The sequence below is a fragment of the Miscanthus floridulus genome, chromosome 7, assembly GCF_019320115.1.
Source record: "Miscanthus floridulus cultivar M001 chromosome 7, ASM1932011v1, whole genome shotgun sequence".
Lineage (NCBI taxonomy): Eukaryota > Viridiplantae > Streptophyta > Magnoliopsida > Poales > Poaceae > Miscanthus > Miscanthus floridulus.
The window spans coordinates 134,564,665-134,581,516 of record NC_089586.1 but is presented as its reverse complement, the minus strand read 5'-3'; the positions used below and the strand labels follow the sequence as shown (position 1 = coordinate 134,581,516).

Below are 16,852 nucleotides of genomic sequence, written 5' to 3'. Positions count from 1 at the left end.
AGCTCAGTGCAGCGATTAATTAGTGCTAATGATGATACACAGCATGTGATGCGCGATGAAAACGAGTAATCGCCAATTTAACTCTTATTTCCTATTTCACTACTAGCTTTCATCAGAAAGGAAAGGAGAAAAAAAAAACAAATGAGGCGATCCAATGCTTCCCTGGCCTTGGATCTGTTGTCTTGCATCACTAGTAGCCTATTTAAATCCAAAAAAGGAAGTGTGAGATCTCAATCTCCTCTTCTTCGTCATCGTCTCCTTCTTCCAGCTCCTGCAGCAGCAACAGCAGCATTTTGTAATAGTTAGTTTGCATGGGCTCGCATTGCTAGCGCATTCGTTACTTCCGCCACTGTTGCATTGCTTCATCGATCGACGATCAGCAAGCAGCCTGCTCCACCACCGACACCACCATGCGTGGCGCGGTGCTGGTGGCCATCGCCGCGGCGATCGGCAACATGCTGCAGGGATGGGACAACGCCACCATCGCGGGCGCCGTCCTCTACATCAAGCGCGACTTCCACCTCGAGTCCCAGCCCGCCGTGGAGGGCCTCCTCGTCGCCACCTCCCTCGTCGGCGCCACCCTCATCACCACCTTCTCCGGGCCCGTCTCCGACTCCGTCGGCCGCCGCCCCATGCTCATCGCCTCCTCGCTGCTCTACTTCCTCGCGGGCCTCCTCATGCTCTGGTCCCCCGGCGTGCACGTCCTCCTCCTCGCGCGCCTCGTCGACTGGCTTCGCCATCGGACTCGCCGTCACGCTCGTCCCGGTCTACATCTCCGAGACGGCGCCGCCCGAGATCCGCGGCCTCCTCAACACGCTCCCGCAGTTCACGGGATCCGGCGGCATGTTCCTCGCCTACTGCATGGTCTTCTCCATGACGCTGGCGCCGCAACCGGACTGGCGCCTCATGCTCGGCGTCCTCTCACTCCTCTCCCTCCTCTACCTGCTCCTAACCGTCTGCTACCTCCCGGAGTCCCCGTGCTGGCTCGTCAGCAAGGGCAGGATGAAGGAGGCCAGGGCCGTGCTCCAGATGCTCAGGGGCAGGGACGACGTCGCGGGGGAGATGGCTCTCCTCGTCGAAGGCCTGGGCACCGCCGGAGACACGGCCATCGAGGAGTACATCGTCGGGCCCCCGGGCCCCGCCGACGAGAACGCCAACGCGACAGTCCTGTACGGGCCCGAGCGCGGCATGTCGTGGGTGGCGCAGCCGCTGCCGCTGCCGCTTGGCGCGCAGGGCAGCATGCTGGGCAGCGCCATCGGCCTGGGCTCGCGCCAGGGCAGCATGCTGGACCACCTCAAGGACCCCGTCGTCGCGCTCCTCGGCAGCGTGCACGACCTCAGGCCCCCCGTCGCGGCCGACGCCACGAGCACCCGCGGCAGCATGCTCTTCTCCAACCTCGGCAGCATGCTCAGCTTCCACGACAACAAGCAGGAGCCCCTGGACTGGGACGAGGAGATCGCCGGCTGCCAGTCGGACGACGATGCCAGCGGCACGGGGGATCTCCGCGCGCCGCTGCTGGACGCCCGCGGGCTGAGCAGCATGACGGGAGGAGGCGACACGGCCACCACCATGGGCATCGGCGGCGGCTGGCAGCTGGCGTGGAAGTGCACGGACGGGCCGGAGGGCGGCGTGAAGAGGATGTACCTGCACGAGGAGGCGGGCGGCGGCGGCGAGGACGGTGTGCACGCGGCGGCGCTGGTGAGCCAGTCGGCGCTGTACCTGCACGCCGCCAAGCAGCAGGGGGACGGGGATGTACACGGACCGGCGTTCGTGCACCCGGCGGCGGTGTCCGAGGAGGCCGCCGGCAGCGGCGGCGGGCGCGGTGGCGCGAGCTCCTGGAGCCTGGCGTGCGTCACGCGCTGGTGTGCGGCGTCACCATGCAGGTGCTGCAGCAGTTCTCGGGCATCAACGGCGTGCTCTACTACACGCCGCAGATCCTGGACCAGGCCGGCGTCAGCGTGCTGCTGGCGAGCCTGGGGCTGAGCGCCGACTCCACGTCCATCCTCATCAGCGGCCTCACCACGCTGCTGATGCTGCCCACCATCGGCGTGGCGATGCGGCTCATGGACGCATCGGGGCGGCGGAGCCTGCTGCTGTGGACGATCCCGCTGCTGATCGCGTCGCTGGCGGCGCTGGTGGCGGCGAGCGTGGTGCCGATGGCTGCGACGGCGCACGCGGCGGTGGACCACGGGGAGCGTCATGGTGTACCTGTGCTGCTTCGTCATGGGGTTCGGGACCCATCCCCAACATCCTTGTGCGCCGAGATCTTCCCGACGCGGGATGCGGGGGCTCTGCATCGCCATCTGCTCGCTAGCATTCTGGCTCGGTGACATCGCGGTCACCTACAGCCTGCCGGTGATGCTCAGATGGGTGGGGCTCACTGGGGTGTTCGGCTTCTACGCCGTCGTCTGCTGCCTGGCGCTCGCCTTCGTGGCGCTGCGAGTGCCGGAGACCAAGGGCCTTCCCCTCGAGGTCATCATCGAGTTCTTCAACGTCGGAGCCAGAGGACTGCCAGCCATGGCGGCCGATGCAGAGCAGGATCACCGTTGAATTGACTTTTGGATTGGATTGAATTGAATTCGGATTAATTATCACACCTATTATTACTATCCATTGTGTTTTTGTTTGTTTGTTTGTGTTTGATTCTATATATGTATACACTTTTCCTATACATACATTAGATCAATGATGGAACAGAAAGAAGAAAAAAAACAAGGAGGCGGGAATGGATAGTTTGTGAATTGTGATGGGGGATTCAAATTATGTCTCTTCCTGATAATTGCTAAAACTGTCATGTCGTGCCTCTTTGTGGTGAGCTTGTTTCCTACTGTAGTAGTAGCATTTACGGTTTTCCATGGCCGCCGTGGACGAGCTTCGAGCTGATCTGAAGGCTATGCACAGCACAGCGCAGCATTGCTCTACTCAACACCTTGCAGTTGCAGGTTTGCAGCACCGGCTGAATGAATGGGTGATGATGGTCACCTACAAGGGCAGGGCAGCCAATCTCTCCCTGCGTAGAATCTGCCGAATGCGCAGGGGCAACAGGCTTCGACAGCAAAAAGGACATGGCACAAGCCACAAGCAGGTGCGGCGGCAAATTAAACCAATATATTTATCTTATAATCCATACGTTTTCAGCTTGTTTTTTAGCTCGAACAGTATTTCTCTCTCACAATAAATCAGTCGAAACAATGTTTGTTTGTTTTTTCAGCTAAGCGAACGGAGCCATAATGTGACACGATTCCTGGTGACTTGGATGAGCAATCAACAGAGGATGTACCGCCACGCCCGCGCCTCGACCTCCTTTTCTTCTTCCTCTCCTGCCAGAGGTAAAAAGGAGAGAAGACCCATTCTCTCTTTTTTAGCAGTTTTATATTCAGTTTGTTTAGGGTTTAGCCAAATAAATCTACCGACGATTTTCGGTCGGGATCGTGTTTTCTGCGATGACTTCGGTGACTACCACGACGAGATCACCGTTGTAGGCGTCGATTTCATCAGCAGGCGATCAATTTATAGCCTTTATCTGCAAGGGGATGGGTGCTTCTGGGAGCCCCTACGAGGACAGCGACTCTGGGTCATCGATCTCATTGTCGATGGTGGCAGAGATGAATTCAATGATATCAAGGTGATGAATTTGCATCCTATGTCGTACTCGACGATGCAACTACCGATATTCTTTCAGCGATTTAGATGTGTTTTGAACTAGTTCCGAAGCGTTGAATCTTGTGGCATGTCTAATGTTTTGGGTTGGTCATTGGATTCGGCATAAGGACTGCACTTTGGCTTCGGCGTTTGAGCTAAAGAAGTCATTGGGGAAGAAGACTATATATGAATCTCGATAGAATATTATGTATTTTTTATTCAGATTTTTTCATATGTAATTTGAGGATGTATTGTGCCAAAATTTAATATATGACTCCCTTCCCTTCGAAAAAAGGAACTGTCCATAAAGCCAGCCTCAATATGAGCTATCCACAGTCAGTTGGCTTCAGCTGAAAAGTTGTTGTCCACAGTAGGTAGAGAGGACGTGAGCTATTCCTCTTATAGCGCAAGCCAACATTTTGCTAGGAAAAACAACTTTATTATTGACAGAAGCATTTCTAGTCCTTCCTCTCACCTATGTGAAAATGCGTATGTCGGTGTTTTCGGACCACAGACGAGTAAATTTGTATTTGCACGTCTAGCTTGGATGCTGTGCTCGGAGGACACAAGGGTTTATACTAGGTTCGGATGGAACGTCCCTACGTCCAGTTTGCTGCTGCTCATGTTACCGACACTTGGTTTGCAGTAGGGGTTACAAACAGACGAGAGAGGGAAAGGATCTCAAGTCTCTGGTGAAAGGGAGTGAACGGGTGCTGAGAGCTCGATCGTTGCTCAGCCGTGTGCTCGTGTCGTGCTCTTATGTTTTTATCTTGTGGTTCGATCTCGTGCGGATCTGGATCCCCTTTCATGGGGCGCCTTGCTTCCCCTTTTATAGGCGAAGGGAAAGCACGGGTTACAGCGGAGGAAAAGGAGAAGAAAGAGAGAGAGAAGAAGGCTTCCAAAATCGTCGGGGTCCTTCTTCTTCATGCGGGTCACGCCGATCCTGTAGATGTCAATAGGGATGGCTCCACGTCGTGACCCTGTTCGTCACTGGTGCCATGCGCAGGCGTCATCTACCGGTCATGGCGTTCCATTCTGTCCCAGTGGACGTCATGATGAACTGACACGCATGTCAGCGTTTGTACGAGGGTTAGGCAGAACAGCATCGGCACGCCTGTTGCTGTTCTTGATGTGAATCCTCAGGTATGGCCCGTCATGGCTATGGGTATATCGAAGCATGTCAGTCTCTTCCCTGGTGTCAGAGTTTTGACCTAGTCCCACACGCTTGACCTAGAGTGGTTGGCTACGGTATGGGTCCCTCGTTGGACGAGACAGAACCCGTGTCCTTGGGGTCGAGCGAACGAAGCCCGCACCTAAGGGGTTAGTGAGACAGAGCCCGCACCCGAGGGGTCGGGCGAGAAGGAGCCCACATCCTTGGGGTCAGGTGAACAGAGCCCACACCTGAGGGGTCAGTGAGACAGAGCCCGCACTCGAGGGGTCGAGCGAGATGGAGCTCGCGGCCTCGAGGTTGGGTGAGATGGAGCCCCCGAACTCGAGGTTGGGATGAGATGGAGCCCGCGGCCTTGGGTGAGACCCCTATGGCCTTGAGGTCGGTCGAGACGGAGCCTACAGCCTCAAGGTTGGGCAAGAAGGAGCCCACGGCCTTGGGGTCAGGCGAGGCAGAGCCCGTGTCCTTAGGGTCGGGCAAGACTTTTTAATACGTCTTGCCCCATCCGGGGAAGTCAGCATGAGCGCTAACTTCCTTACTTTGGGTATCCCTAATATCGATACCTGACAGTAGCCCTAAGCCCTGCGGAGGAGTAGAATACTCTTTTGGAGGCTTTTTCGGACGGGAGGACTCTAAGGGCCTTGGTCCTTCTTTTTGTAGCCCATGGCATGTCCTGGTAGGGCGGCGGTTCCATTTTGTCACGATCGGTCTTCTTGGGAGCATGTAACCATAGGATTCAGGTAGGTCGAAAAGATTTTTCTTGATTCTGATCCCTAGGATCCGATCGGTCCTGTCGTTGTACTACGACCGCACGTTTGGTCTCCTTGCGAGTCCAACTTTCCTCGAGCCCCCACGCGTAGCAGGGGTCCAGTCGATCTAGTGATGGATGAAACGTGGTGCTCGGTGAGCTGTTTAACGGGCTAGTCCGAGTGGGGCCCTGACTTCCCGTTCATGGGGGTCTAGCACGGGTCAGCTGGTGACCGACTCCATACACTTGGCGGTTAGTCCATATAGTTCTTGGGTCTGATTGGCTGGTCCCAAGGGCTCATCGCCTTTGTTTGAGGAAAAACCATGGACTGGGAACCCAAGACTTGAACATGGCCCAGGATGCCCGTGACACTTCATGCGCCTAGGTACTAGGCGCTAGTGGGTCCATCCCTTTCCACCCCTCGCTCTAATGGTGCCCCGAAGCTGCTGTGAACCCATCGGTGGGCTAGCCTTTGAACTCCTAGTCCTAAATGGGCCATAGGAGCGTGTTCAGCTCTAGATCCCTTCTTACTTGCGATGGTTCTTGGCCCATTGAACGGGCAAACCATCATCCGGCGTATCCTTCGGGGGCATGTCCAGAGATAGCATGCGCACGATCTTTGGAGGGAGGTGACATGACGCGGCGCAGCGAGCGCGTGAATCTAGGTGGATGGTTTGCCTTCTTGTCCTGCTTCGCCCTATAAATAGCGGCCTCCCCCTTTGCGTTCCTCACAGAAAAACTACAGCCTAACCTTCTCTATTTCTCCGCCACCACTGTTCGGATCTGCCATGCTTGCTAATCTGCCGCCAGAGCCCTAGATCCTTACCTTCCGCTCCTCCTCCGCCGCCTTTGCTTCTCCGTAGCCACCTCCATCCTCCGTGGATTTGTGGTACCTGCTCTGATGTTACCCATGCGCGCATGGAGGGCCTCATCAAGCGCGGTCTTCTCTGCGGATAGGACCGATGCGGTGGAGTGGCTTGTGCCTAGCCACGAGGACTCATGGTTCCTCCTCACCCAGTTCTTCTAGGGTCTATTGCACCACTATCAGATCAAGCTACAAGCACCTGAACCCCAATGGGATCCTAGCAAATCGCGGCCTTCATCGCGATGTGCGAGGGGTACCTGGGGATCGAGCCCCACTTCAAGCTTTGGAGAGATTTCTTCGGCATCTCCTTGATCAAGAAGAAGGAGAGAGGCTGAGAGACCCTGGTGCTGATGGGATGCGCGGGCATCCACCTCCAGGGGGCAGCGGGCGGCCGAGTACATGCCCTGCCAGCTCTCCAGATCCAACAAGGGGTGGCACTCGCATTGGTTCTACCTGAAGAACGACCCTGCCGCTCCCTTGCCGATCTTCTCCGAGCACCTGGTTGAAGAGGTACCGCCGTCATGGCCGTGGGGGCCACCCGTCAAGGAGAAGAAGAGGATGTGTGACCTCCTCGAGGCCATCGTGTTTCTGAAGACCCACAGCCTTCACGGGGCTAGCGTCATCAGGGGGTATCACACAAGGAGGGTGGCGCCTCTGATGGCGCGCGTCCTCCCGCTGTACGGGATGACGCCCGACGCATAGCTCGTCAGGACGGCAATCGCCCAGGGGCTGCTCTACGATAGCAAGCTCACGCAGCGCATCAAGGAGGCCACGGGGGAGGCCAACACCGTGTTCCCAATCTTGGGGCATCCTATGGTGCGGTTGGACATGGGCTTCATCGAGCTGCCAGCGAGGTTAGTCTTTCAGGACTCCATCGCATCGCTACCAAAGCACGTGGCCATGAGGGCGATGAACCATGCCACGGATGAGCAGCGTAAGAATAAGAAGGATGACGAGGAGAAGAAATGGTGGTCGAAGCAGCGAGCGAAGCTGTAGCGAGGGAAGCGACATCAAGGCTCATTGGAAGAAGAGGAGGAAGAAGAAGAGGAGGAGGATGAAGATGATGGCTCCATGTTGCCCATCCCATGGGATGATCTAGCTACCGAGGACGAGGACCCATCTTCACCGTAGGCAGGACCCTTCCCGTGGCATGTCACGAGGTAGGAGGGAAAGGATGTGCCCCCGGAGCTAGCAGAAACAAACCGCCCTACCGCATCTGGAGCTTCGACGATGGCCCCAGAGCCGACGAAAACATGTCACCCTGCTCCGTTCGAGCCCTCGGTGGCGCCTCCGGAGTCGATGGGAGGCGACTGTTTTGATTCGTCTGAGCCCTCGGAGCCAAGGGAGGGCTCGAAGCGACAACATGCCGACAAGGAGTAGCCAGGGTTGGGCAACATGCCGACAAAACATCCTCGTATGATGGTGTCAAGGTGAGTCAAGAGTTTTTGTCATCCTTTTGTGCTAACGATTTTTTGTCGCGAACTGACTGCCATGTCCCTTGCAGCGTCGGAGGACGTGGGACTCTCCTACGATTTGCTCTAAAAAAGATCCTCCTCCAGCAAATACGCTAGGAGCCCGCTATCACTACGCCGGTGGAGGGCGTGAGTGGCGTCGGGGCGGCCACGTTGTCGACCGGGGAGGCGCAGCCGATGGCTATGTCCACCGAAGAGCAGGTGGCGGAGGGCGCGTCCGGGGCGTCCGTGGCGGGCGCAGTGCGGCCAGTCGTGTCCTCGACGTCGCAGGCAGATGAGGCACGACCAGAGTCACCATCCGTGCAGGTGTCCATGTCTGTGGTAGGGTGGACAGAAGGGGGCGCACCCAAGGCATCCTTCGTGGATGTGGCAACAGGACAGGCCTCTATGTCCGTGTCACCCGTCCCCTCTGTCGCTAGAGGAGCCGCTCTGGAGGAGCTACCGTCGCTAGAGAGGTTAGCGCTACTTGAGGTCGACGCAGGGACGTCCCAGTCTCTAGTCCGAGTGTCTGCCCTTGATGAAGCAGCAAAGGAGAGGGAATAGGGGAGTGTCCACACAGAGGATGGGGATGCAGTTCGCGCCCTAACCACCATGCTGGGCTCGATGCGTGACATTGTCGCCCCAGTTGGCCAGGTATGATATGACCGTGCTTCTGACCCCTATGTTCTCTTTCCACACCTCTAAGTCTTGTCTTCTTTGCAAGTCCTTATGGCCCACAGCCAAGAGAAGTCCCAACCCCTTGCTAAGGAGACGTGATGGAGTGAGGGGCTGGTCGCATAGCTTGCTGTCGCCCGTCAGGAGGTGGCTGAGCTTACCCTTGCCACCCAGGAGGTGGCCGACCTCTGAGTCAGGGAGAAGGACGCTCACGATGATGCCTGTGAGGCCGAGGAGAAGCTCGTGACCTTGATTGAGAGGGCGCGCACGAACGCTGTGGAGGCCGAACGGCTATGGAAGGAGCGGGACGATTTGCTCTAGGCCATAGAGGAGCTCTACATGGGGACTAAGCTGGCTCGCCATGAGCGCGCCGATGCTCAGCAATGGGTCGGCCACCTTGAGAAGTAGCTTCAGAGGGAGAGGGACCTTAAGGTTGTAGCCAAGGGTGTCGGTGTTTTGAGTTACCACCAATGAGTAATTTTTTAGTATTGCGTGTCTGGCTCGGATGGTGTGCTTAGAGGACACGAGGTTCATATTGGTTCAGGCAGAATGTCCATACATCCAGTTCGTTGCTGCTGCTCATTTTACTAGCACTGAAAGTTTGTAGTAGGGGTTACTAATGGGCGAGAGAGGGATAGGTCTGAAGTCTCTGGTGGAAAGAGTGAATGGGTGCTGAGAGCTTGGTTGCCGCTCAACTGTGTGCTTGTGTTGTGTTCTGGTCGGTTCGAGGTTCGATGGGTTCATGATGGTTTGATCGGATCTTGCCTCAATCGATCGATTCAAGTTTTTTCCATGGAACGCCCTGCTTTCCCTTTTATAGACCAAGAGAAAGCATGGGTTACAGCAGAGGAAAAGAGAAGAAGCGAGAGGGAGAGCATGGCCTTTAGGATTGCTAGGTCCTTCTCCTTCATATTGGTTCCGCCAACCCTATAGATGTCAACAGGGACAGCTCTATGTCATGGCCCTATCTGCCATAGGCACCACATGCAGGCGTCATCTGCCAATCATGGTGTTCCATTCCATCACAGCGGATGTCCTAGTGAGCTAACGCACCTACCAGTGTTCATATAGGGGTTGGGTAGAACAACACTGGTACGCCTAACGCTGTTCTTGATGTGAACCCTTCGGTATGGCCCCTCGTGGCCATGGGTTACATCGGGGCATATCAGTCTCATCCCTGGTGTCAAAGCTTTGACCTAGGCCCATACGCTTAGACCTAGAGTAGTTAGTGGTGGCATGGGTCTCTGTTGGGTGAGATGGAGTCTGTGGCTTTGGGGTCAGATGAGGTGGAGTCCTCCCCTAGAGGCTGGGTGAGGCAGAGCGTAAACCCAAGGGTTAGGAGAGGCAGAGCCCTCACCCAAAGGCTGGATAAGGCAGAGCGCAAACCTAAGGGTCGGGTGAGGCGGAGCTCAAACCCAAGAGTCTAGCAAGGCAGAGCGTAAACCCAAGGGTCGAGCAAGGTGGAGCCTGTGGCCTTAGGGTCCAGCGAGGTGGAGCCCTCCCCTAGAGGCCGAGCGAGACAAAGCGCAAACCCAAGGGTCGAGCGAGGCAGAGCCTGTAGCCTTGGGGTCAGGCGAGGCAAACTCCTTCCCTAGAGGCTCCCTAGAGGTTAGTCAAGGTAGAGCCCACGTGCCTAGGGGTTAGTTGGAGCCATAGTCATGCTCTTGATTGTTCGGATGAATTAATGTTGATGACCATTAGCTCCTCCTCTTCGGGTATCCTAGTATTGGTCCCCGATAGTAGCCCCCGAGTGAGACCTGATCCCTTGCAGTTGTAGGGGTCGGGTGTCACTAAAGATCGAGGAGAGGATAACGAAACTAGTCTTAGTTTTCATGTGTACCCCCTCCCTAGGATCTGAGCCAACGTTCTACGACCGTGCATTCAGTCTTCTTGCAAGTCCAACTTTCCTCGAGCCCTCGTGTGTAGCGGGGGTCCGGTTGAGGGTTAGCTCGTCTTTGTGATCGTTACCCCATCTACGGTTTCCACAACCAGAGGTGCTAAGCTAACGTCACTTGCCTCGATGGCTCGAGTGACGTGCTCGGTGATCTCGCTAACAGGCATGTTCGAGTGGAATCCAGGTCTGTCATTCATGACGAGGTCGACATAGCCCTCATATGGCATTCCACTGCTCCTTAACCCACCTCCCGGTAGATGCCCGTGTCGCTCTGGAGAGTGACTTAGGTGGCCCGCTGGCCTCCCCTCGATGGAGATTCTATGGGATTGGCTCATGGTTAGGATCGAATGAGAAGGTTGAGATGACCCTGTTCGCTTCTAAGCGGGTCGGGCGAAGGCCGCTGGGGCTCATCTACATTTTTCTCCCCTGGCTCTGTTCGATGCGAGGTGGCCTTGAGCCCTTCACAGGCTGGCCTTCGAACCCCGGTCGGTTGGATTCCTGAGTTAGGGTTGGGTGGCTCGAGCCCCTAAGCCCTATTGGGGTCAGTAAGGGTCAGCCAAATTTCATGCGTCACCCTGTCTGTGGTTTTCATAACCTAAGGGGCTGAGCTAACGACACTTTCCTCGATGGCTCAAGTGTCATGCTCGGCGAGCTCGCTAAATGGCATGTCCGAGTGAAATCTGGGTCCATCATTCGCTGATGGGGTCGGCATAGTCCTCATGTGGCATTCCACTGCTCCTTAACCCGCCTCTCGGTAGATGCCCGAGTCATTCCAAAGACCGACTCAGGTGGCCCACTGGCCTTTCCTCGATGGAGATTCTGTGGGCTTGGCTTGAGGTTAGGATCGAACAAGAAAGGTCAAGATGTCCCTGTCTGCATCTGAGCAGGGTCAAGCAAGGGCCTCTGGGGCTCATCTACATTTTTCTCCCCTGGCTCTGTTTGATGCGAGGCGGCCTCGAGCCCTTCACGGGCCGGTCTTTGAACCTCGGTCGGTCACCGCGCATATCGAATGAGACGACTACCACTTTGTGACATGACGTGAAGTGTTGTGATGCAATAATTTCATATGCGATGCTTGGATGTATGGGATGAATGTATGGATTGATGCATGAATGAATGTATGAATGTATGTATGTATGAATGCATGCATGAGAATGGATGAATGAATGATCATGCAGTGGAAAAGAAAAGTGGGTGTTGATAAAGTTACCTTGATGGCTCGAGTGATGGGTTTGGGGAGCTCTTACCAGATATGTCCATGTGGGGTCTAGATCCATCATTCATGATAGAGTTGGCATAACTTGTATGGGGGCATCCCACTGCTCCTTACCCATCTCTCGGTAGCGGCCCGAGCCATCAGATCGACTTCGACGACCTGCTGTCCTCTCCTCGATGGAGATTTTATAGGTGGGCCCCTCCAAACCCTTCCTAGGAAGGTAGAGGCTAAAGCTCAGGGTGTAGGGATAAAAACTCTGATAACGCTGGTGAGCAAAAATACCATAGCCACTGGGGCATAGGTTTCTTGTAACCCGACCAGTTTTACTCAGAGTTTGTTTCAGCACACCTTGATTCTAGGTTATAGCGTGAGAAAGGGGTCGGGCATTGAGAATGTCTACCGAATAGACACTCTTTCCAGCCCCTGAGTGAGGCCTAACCCCCTACCGCTGCTAGGGTCAAGGGCTCAATAGCAAAATTAATAAGAGAGAACGTGTGTAAATTAGGGGTGACCCATCTCTCGGCAGCGGCCCAAACCATCCGATCGACTTGGGTGACCCGCTAGCATAGGACTTACCTCGATGGTAGGAGTGACGAGTTCAGGGAACTTTTACCAGATATGTTCAAGTGGAATCCGGGTCCGTTGTTTGTGACAGAGTCGGTATAACCCGCATGGGGCATTCTACTGCTCCTTACCCATCTCTCGGCAGCGACCAAGCCATCCGATCGACTTATGTGACCCACTGACATTGGGCTTTCTTGTGGAGATAGAGGATGAGATCATCCCCCCAAGAATTTAATTAGGTAGATGAGCCATGCGACGAACTTTGTAATAAGTGGATAAGCTCTTAAATTTCGTTATGGCCTAACAGATTTTTAGTCCTTCTCCCCTTTTCGTATAAAAAGGTTAGTGTATTCCGACCCCTTCCATTGTTAAGGCTGTAAAGCTCGCGGTGTGGGTGAACAAACTCTGATCACGCTGGTGAGCAAAAACACCATAGCCACCGAGGTGTAGGTTTCTTACGGTCTGACCAGTTTTACTCAGTGTTTGTTTCCGCAACCCTTGCTTCTAGGTGTTAACGTGAGAAAGGGTCGAGCATAAAGAATGTCTACCGGATAGATATGCTCTTATTAGCCCCCAAGTGAGGCCTGACCCCCTGCCATTACTAGGGTCAGGTGTCACTAAAGATCGAGGAGTCGATAGTGAAACCAATAAGAGAAAGCATGCATAGATTAAGGGTAAAAGCGACATAGCTATTTGATGTTCCACGCGTTGATGAAGACTTCGCCGTCGATGGTCTTGAGCTTATAGGTGCCTAGTCAGAGAACCTCAGCGACGACATACAGTCCCTCCCATGGTAGAGAGAGCTTATGGCAGTTTTTGTTGCTCTAGATGAGGCAGAGCACCAGGTCCCCGACATTGAAGGCCTAGCCCCACACTCAATGGTTGTGGTATCGACGCAATGCTTGCTAGTACTTGGCCGAGCAGAGGAGGGAAATGTCACACGGTTCATCTAGCTAGTCCATGGCATCCTTAAGGGATGCCTCGGCTCCCTGTTTGTCATATGCCCTGTCCCTTGGCACTCCATAATCGTGGTCGGTCAGGAGGATAGCCTCGGAACCATAGACCATGAAGAATGGTGTATAGCCGGTGGCCTAGCTCGAGGTCGTCCTCAAGCTCTAGAGCACCATGGGAAGCTCTATGACCCATCATCTGTCAAACTTGTTCAACTAGTTAAAGATCCTAGGCTTGAGGCCTTGTAGGACCGTGTCGTTCGTGCGCTTGACCTATCCATTCATGAGGGGGTGCACCACGGTAGTCCAATCAACGCGAATGTGGTATTCATCGCAGAATCGGAGGAACTTTTTCTCAGTGAACCGCGTGCCATTATCTATGATAATGGAGTTCGGGACTCCAAAGCGATGGACGATGTCAAGAAAGAACAGCATGGCTTGCTCGGACTTGATCGCAGAAATTGGTCGAGCCCCTATCCACTTTGTAAACTTGTCTACGGTGACAAGCAAGTGCATATAGCCCCCAGGCGCCCTCTTGAGAGGTCCAACTAGATTGAGCCCCTAGATCGCAAACGACCATGTGATGGGGATCATTTGGAGTGCTTGGGCCGTCAGATGGGTCTATCGAGCATAGTATTGACACCCTTCATAGGTGCACACAATTTGTTTAGCATTGGCTACTACGGTCGGCTAGTAGAAGCCTTGTCAGAACACGCTTTCAACTAGGGTCCTAGGCATGGCATGGTGCCCACAGACCCCACCGTGGATATCACTCAGCAACTGATTCCCTTGTTCGATGGGGATGTAGCGCTGTAGGATCCCGTGTGTGGCTTCACCTATAGAGCTCGCCCTCAATAAGGACAAAGGACTTGGCACAACACATGAGCTACCGAGCCTGCATTTTTTCTGTTGGTAGTGCCTCACGGAGGAGGTAGTCAAGGTAAGGCATCCTCCAATCAGTTAGAGGGTCGAGCTCTATCGCTAGATCCTCATCAAGCTCCATGACTTCAGGGTTGGATGGAGCCACTGGCTGGTTAGCCCCTGAGCCTAGGGCAGGTAGCGTGTCACCGGTCTATTCTAGCTCCTCATAATGGATCGAGGGCTTGTACTGATCGCTGGTGAATATGCCTATTGGCACCGGCTCTTGGTCGTTCGCCATTTTTGCCAGTGCATCAGCCACCTCATTGAGACACCTTGGGATGTGATTAAGCTCGAGACCATCAAACTTGTCCTCTAGCTTGCAGACTTCTTGGTAATATGCATCCATCTTGGCATTGTGGTAGCTTGATTCCTTCATGACTTGGTCGATGATCAGCTGGGAGTCGCCTCGGACATCAAGCCATCGGATACCCCACTCGATGGCAATGCGTAGACCATTGATGAGTGCCACATACTTGGCCACATTGTTGGAGGAGGGGAAATGGATGACAACCATGTACCTCATGCGTACCCCGAGGGGCGAAACAAAGACCAATCCTGCGCCGACGCCTTTCTTCATCGGTGATCCATCGAAGTACATCGTCTAGTACTCTTGGTCGATGACTGCTAGCGGCATTTGGACCTTGGTCTATTCTGTAATGAAATCAGCCAACAGTTGGGACTTGATGGCTGTCCAAGGGGCATATAAAATGCCTTGACCCATTAGCTCGAGTGCCCACTTCACGATTCTTCCTATGGCATCCCGGTTTTGGATGACCTCGCCAAGGGGGAAGGATGCCACGACCATCACCGAATGCAACTCGAAGTAGTGATGCAACTTCCTATTAGCAATAAGGATGACATACAAGAGTTTCTAGATTTGGGGGTAGCGAGTCTTAGAATCGGACAAGACCTTGCTAATGAAGTACATGGGACACTGCACTTTGAGGGCGTGTCCCTCTTCTTCTCGCTCTACCACCAGGGCAGCGCTGACCACTTGTGTGGTGGCCATAATATATAGTAGGGCGGTGCTCTACCACTAGGGTAGCTCCTAACGAAGGATCAGGGCCTTCGTCAGGAGCTGCTTGACCTTATTAAGTGCCTCCTAGGCCTCGGACATCCATTCAAAATGGACAGCGTTCTTCAGAAGCCGATAAAGGGGGAGACCTCATTCGCCGAGGCACGAGATAAAGCGGCTGAGTGCAGCGATGCACCTAGTCACTCGCTATACCCCCTTTATGTTCTGAATTAGGCCCATCCTCATGATGGCTGAGATCTTCTCTGGGTTAGCTTCGATGCCACGCTCGGAGATGATAAAACCCAGCAGCATACTTGTCGATGAAATATGGTTGGCAGTCTACCTAGGGGTATACCCAAGGTAGTAGATTATCGGCAGATAGATGCGTAAGCTACAAACAAGATGGTGATGGAAGACAGACACGAGATTTTATCCAGGTTTGGCCACCGTGAAGGCGTAATACCTACGTCCTGCGCCTGATTGTATTACTGTATGTCAATGAGAGATGATGGAGATATCGACTAGGAGACCCCTACCTCTCCTTATATACTCTGGAGGAGGTAGGGTTACAAGTAAAGTAGCCTATTTGGTACTATACAATGTCTTGCGGTGCACGCCGAGCAGCGCCATGCACGCCTTGATATTGTGGGTCGGGCCACCTCTGATGGTGTGGCCCATGTCTTGTCTTGAGGACACCAGGGGACATACCCCTATAGCTAGTCCCTGAGCCTAACAGTAGGTGATGTAGTCGCGTGGTGCCAGGGTCAGAAAGTAGAAGACTAGCCGAGCAGGCAGCCAGTCCCCGAGCATAGCCTCAAGATGAGAACAAGCACATTCACCGCAAGGTGAAGTGTGCCCACTTAGTCCTCAAGCCTGCTGGAAGATGAAGAATGAATCTTGTAGCAGGGTCAAAGAAAAAGAAGTCTAAAAGCTTACCGATGTCGTTTGACATGCACGTATCAAGACCCCAGACATGCTGCCTGAGATCAGCACCCTGATCTGAATAGCATGGAGCAGCTTGATAGCACACCGACAAGACATAGCAAGATCCAAGCACCGAGGAGTCTCCGGCGTAGCCGACGATGACCGAGCACCAAGGAGCGAGGAGTCCCTAGTGTAGGCAGTGATGTCTGAGCACCGAGGAGCGAGGAGTCTCCAGCGTCGCTGGCGATGACCGAGCACCGAGGAGCGAGTAGTCCCCAACATCGCTGGCGATGACCGAGCACCGAGGAGCGAGGAGCGAGGAGTCCCCGGTGTAGGTGGCGATGACCGAGCACCAAGGAACGAGGAGTCCCCGGTATCACTGGCGATGACCGAGCACTGAGGAGTCCTCGGCATATCGCTGGTGATGTCCGAGCACCGAGGAGCAAGGAGTCCACGGCGCCACTGGCGATGTCCGAGCATCGAGGAGCGAGGAGTCCCTAGCGTGTCACTGGCGTTGTCTGAGCACTGAAGAGCGAGGAGTCCTTGGTGTCGCTGGCAATGTCCGAGCATCGAGGAGCGAGGAGTCCCCGGCGTAGGCGGCGATGATCGAGCACCGAGGAGCAAGGAGTCCTCGGTGTCGCTGGCGATGACCAAGCACCGAGGAGTCCCTGGCGTATCGCTGGCAATGTCTGAGCACCGAGGAGCGAGGAGTCCATGGCGCCGCTGGCGATGTCTGAGCACTGAGGAGTGAGGAGTCCCCGGCATGTCGCTGGCATTGTCCAAGCACTGAAGAGCGAGGAGTCCCCAGCATCGCTGGCG

General features: G+C 54.8%; 1 pseudogene; it reads left to right on the top strand.

Annotated features, from left to right (window-relative positions):
• The first annotated feature begins 296 nt into the window (after nt 1–296).
• Nucleotides 297–2,695, top strand: LOC136464911 (monosaccharide-sensing protein 2-like; annotated as a pseudogene).
• Nucleotides 2,696–16,852: the final 14,157 nt, after the last annotated feature.